This window comes from Dermacentor variabilis, unplaced genomic scaffold, assembly GCF_050947875.1.
Source record: "Dermacentor variabilis isolate Ectoservices unplaced genomic scaffold, ASM5094787v1 scaffold_16, whole genome shotgun sequence".
In the NCBI taxonomy this organism is placed as follows: domain Eukaryota; kingdom Metazoa; phylum Arthropoda; class Arachnida; order Ixodida; family Ixodidae; genus Dermacentor; species Dermacentor variabilis.
In genome coordinates, this window is record NW_027460324.1 from 1077861 (window position 1) to 1082944 (window position 5084).

The window sequence follows — 5084 nt, forward strand, 5'->3', positions numbered from 1 at the left end:
CCGGTGCACTGCGTTACTACGCTAAAGAAAGTAGTTCATCAAAGAAGCGAAGCAGAAAACTTTTGTACAATTGCAAATTGCAGCAATTGTTCAGAAATAACATGATATTACAAAATTTGTTATCCAATGGTACAATTTATGATGATATAAGCGTGTATTTGTATAAGTGTACTTGTATGATTGCGCGTGTGCGCTGTTGATGCTTGGCGCATTCCGGCAAGTTCGTGCACGCCGTTTCCTTAAGAGTTTCCTGCGTTTGCTGCGTCATTTGTGTGCTTCGCTGTGACTTGTTTGGAATATTCCTGTGTGTTGCTTGCTTTTTATGTGCTTGTTGCCTCGAAGATCGCTATGATCGCCTCCGACTCAGCGACATCAAAGCTGAGTGAGTGTTTCGAATTCCCCTTGTTCGTCCATCGCGACGCGGTGAACGGAATCGCGGAAATGAGTTCAGCGCCTGTGCGTGTCTTCAGCGCGCCTCTTTTCTAGTTTTCATTCCTAGTACTATCCTTCCGTTGCCAGAATTGGTTGTACAGCACTAGATTTGTGGTATATAACATGAAGTTTTGTCCTGGTTTAACTTTACACTCCGCTTGTGGTGACGTAAGGCAGCTATGTGGTGCCAGCTAAAACAGGACATCTTGTACGCCATGATTTCTGATACGGTGTTCGAGCACCGATTGAGTTAGCCTTATTATTGAGCGCAAAACAGTGCGACGTGAAACCATCCGATCTGTACTGTAATGGAAGATTATTCGTTTGCGCCACGCTGTCTAGTACAAGGCGTGTGAGCGGGCTTGTAGCAACGAGGGGCGGTGGGATCGGCGAAAATGTATTTTGTTGCGCTGTTCCCTTCAGGATCGAGTGAGTCTGCGTGGCTTCAAGGCCGCTGACACGCCGTGCGGCCGTAGTTCGCACGATCGGAAAACACAGAGGAGGCTATCGCGCAATAATAATAAAGAATTTCAAGGGTGTACATGCGATTCTAAGCGGTATGTGAGATACATTAGAGGTGGTGTCACAGAGTGCTGCGAAATCATCGAGTTATGCGCCTTGCCAACCACGTGTGTTTTGTTTTCCACCAGTTCGCGCGCATTCAACTCTTTTTTCATCTCCGTTCGACGCCATGAGTGCTTCGCGCAAACGGCTTCGCGTAGACGCTATTTGCATTCACGGAAAGGCAGACTTCATGGCACTCCAGGTCCTACTTTACTGGGATAAAACATTCAAAATAATGTAATTTCGTGTAATTGCAGCTTTTGGCACTTCAGTAACTGATTGATTTAGCAAAGTTTTAAAATCAGTAAAGGAACGGGATGCCTGGCATATCTGCCTTGTCGCCCCATTGTGTTTCGAAGCGGCATGTATACGTTATCGGCAACATAAACATCAATAATTAGCAAAGTTTCTTGTGACCATAGAAGTAGCTAGTTATGTCGAAAAGCTATTTTTTACTTTGAGCACTATGGAGAGAACAGACTGAAAGGGGAACGCATCGTTGTGAATTAAATGACGACGCTTTGCCACAAGCTTGGAATAATGCTTTGTCGATAGAGCAGTTCTGTGAAGTACTTTCTTTGAGAGTAAGCAAAACTTCAGTAACATCAGGTAGGCGGGAAGTAAAAGAATGTAACACTGTGGTTTTATATGAAGGAGCTGCCTTTAATATGTGGCCACAACAGTTAAGTAGATGCGTGGAAATAATTTTTAAAATAAGTAGAGGAATGTGAAATAAATTATTTGACAAGCTCGCACTGTCATTGGCAAGAGCAGCCACACTTTAGTGTATTCAATGACTAGTCATTTGTATCCGTCCATTTATGTCAGCTTAATGGTCCATGTAGCTCTTTTGATTGTTGCTTTTGCTGCATCGTGGCTTCACGTTTTAATACTGCCATCTTTTTTCAGATTCAAAATGAGCTGGGAGATGCCCCAGCTGGAACGCTAAAGGTGAATTCTTTGGCCATCTATTCTGTAGCGTCACCATGATCAAATACAGTGATGCCGTGAAAATGTATTGCAGGAAGCAGAAAAAAAACATTGCTCATACAACTGCAAGGCATTTCCTCCAGTGATCAATTGGTGCAGAGTGCCTTCATTAGGAGACATGGTGCCTTTAAGCACTCAGCTGAGAGACGTTGCAACTGCACCGGGACTGGGAGTGAATTTCAGTGTCACTTGTGAACATATTAAACGCAGAATGTGCCTTTTTTAGTGTATATGCTTGATATAAGAGGGGCGTTCAGAAACTTAGTGTGGATATTAGTGGTCTACATGAGTGGACATCTTCCTAGTTTTACCAGAATGAAGGTATTATGACCTATTTCATACAGCAGTGCACTGCTAGGGGTATCAAACCAGAACAGCACCACCATTGAAAAAGTTGGATTAAGAACGAGCAGTGATCGGGGCTTTCTGCATTTCAAGGGCCAAATTCCAAAAAGATTGATCCCGAGCGGGACGGTGTGAAGTGCCGGTCACCACATAATGTAGCCAGGTTAGCATGAATCTCCTTGGCATTATGTCTCTAAGATACAGAAATTGCATCACTGGTCATAAAGCAATTGGAAATTGGGAGGTTGAGGGGAGGTGGCAGGGCTCCCCTCTGGAGCAGCCAGTGCATGTCCTTTGCTATACTGATAATCCTACCTTAATGAGAACCAGTGATGCATGTTAACCTATTACGCAGCCAAGTGCATTCCTTGTTTTGTATTAAGAGGACACTAATTACACCCTACATCAATTTAAAATAAATTATCATTTTCAATATCTACTTTTGTAAATTTCTTGGTAGTTGCTCGATTATTAGACAAAACAAAGCTCAAAGTTCAATTTTCTGAGTATCTTCCCAAAATCTTCGTGCTGACACCTCATTGTAACATGGATTCCAAGTATTTTTTTCAAACTTGGGCTGTATTGGTTCTGTAAAAGTTCCCGACGCCTTTTATTTTGGAATACGATGAAGAACATCTTTATTTGAAAAAAAAATTGCTGCACCTGAACAGACATCATCAAAATCCATGACGTCCCAGCAAGCAGGTGTGGTGACTTCAAGGCAGCACTGCCACCAATCTTTCCTCTTGCTGCTTTTACAGTTTACTCAGCCTCTTGTCATGGTACGAGTGAATCTCTTGAATTGTAGGAAGGTCATTTACAGATATATCTAAAATAATTTTTCTCTTTAGTGCTTTCATGCCGTAGTTGCTAAGGAGCGTTGGCACAGCGCCGCTAAGCACGAGGTCACAGGATCAAACAACCGCATTTTGATGGAGGTGAAATGCAAAACTGCCCATGTACCGTGCAGCCTGATTTCGTAAAAATTAATCGAGAGTTACCCACTATGGCGTGCCTCAAGATCAGTTTGTCGTTTGGGCACTTAGAACGCCAGAATATAATTCATTGAATTTTACTTTAGTGCTCCTTTAAGCTGTAGAATTCATGATCTCTGCGAGAACTCATGCTCAACGTATTCGCCATAAAGATTAAATAAACAGTAGACATAAGTGTCTATATATATTTTGAATTGTGGTGATACGTGATGACTATCAGAACGGTGGCACAACGGGACAGACAGAATTGTAATACAATGTGAGGGCACGATGATGCACATCCAGGAAATGACCGAGTCTCCCTAGAGGTCCCTGACATGGGCATCAACTGACTGTCCACAACCTTCTGAGTTCACTCCGTGATCTTGTGTAGCCTGTGCTTTGCGAGCCGATTAATTTAATTGAGGTGGTGGTTGGCACATACTGTCTTTGCGGCTTATGCACATTTCATACAGTGGAGTGGAATCTCACATATTACTTCTGTAGCACAGCAAGCGAACCTGATGTGTAGTGGTAATCTTGGTAATGATCGGAAGTCATGTCCCTCTTCGAGCTCCTAATGCCGCTTGCCAACGCAAGCAGCAGCAGTTGCCCAAGATAGCGTGAAAGAGATTCATTGAAAAGTGGCATATGCGCAGGGTCGCATACCCAGTCACCCAAGCTCTTGTGACAGTTGATTTTGAACTCTTCCCTCAACATAGCAGCCCAACCTCCCCATTAGACCATGGGCTACCCATTGACACAAATAGATGGGAAAATAGAGAAACACCTGAAAATATGAGGTATCCTAAGAATGCTAATCACAATAAATAGTACTAGATGTGCATTAGCGCAAGCTCTTGGGCCAGTTGGTGCCTGATGAACTTGAAAAAGGGGGGTAGCAGCAAAACAAAGGACGCGCACACACGGAAAAGGCGTTAGACAGGGACGGCCACTGGTCTGTCCTAACGTCAGTCCGTGTCTAATGCCGTTTTCTTGTGTGTGCGTCCTTTGTGTTTCGCTCGTACCCCCATTTTCATGTACTAGATGTTTTGGATACTTTGGTTTATTCTTGTTTGTGCTGGATTGTTTTTCTGAAACACGTGGCATCCAGACAGCGTAAGAAGCCAGTAAGAAGTCAAGTTTACCATTCTGGATTTGCAACAGGTACTTTTGTAATTTATTTGCAGTAGGGCTGTTGTATAAATGTGCTTGAAAGGCTTAAAACTGCTTTGCTAACATTTACTTAAACATGCAGGTTCACATAGGTTGAAGGAGTGCACATTGAGAAGGTTATCCTGGCACAGCTTACCATGGCCTGCCATGGTGGACCAGGAAAGTTTGCAAGGGCCTTGCTTCACCATATGTTCACAGAGGAGGAGCTCATGGGTCATTTGCACTTTGGAAATAACACCAGGGGGCAAAAGGGGCTCTTGACCTCACCAGGGTCAACGCTGTTATGGGCAAGTACCATATATCCTTTCCGGTTGCATTTTTACATCCACATTTTTTTCTAAAATTAGCAACTTGCAATTGGCACAACAAACGACTTTCAAGTAGTCCATGTGTGCAGTTGTGTGCTACAATAGCCTACCATTTGGAATGACTTAATTCATATGATCTTAAGTGCCTAATGCCACGACACTCACATACTTCTAAAATTTAAATGTTTCCTTCATTGCCAGAAGTTTTGGCGGCTCCGCCAGATGAAATGAGGTTGCATTTACGCATTAGCAGTGCTACTTGGCTATCATTGCAACGAAGAGTTGTCTGTGAAGC

At 43.3% G+C, this 5084-nt stretch overlaps 1 long non-coding RNA gene across 1 annotated transcript; it reads left to right on the forward strand.

The window, feature by feature from the left end:
* The first annotated feature begins 235 nt into the window (after positions 1-235).
* Positions 236-4813, forward strand: LOC142568030 (uncharacterized). The gene is made up of 3 exons (XR_012825349.1): positions 236-382; positions 1906-1947; positions 4564-4813. It is a non-coding gene; the product is annotated as an uncharacterized LOC142568030 (long non-coding RNA).
* The last annotated feature ends 271 nt before the right edge of the window (positions 4814-5084 follow it).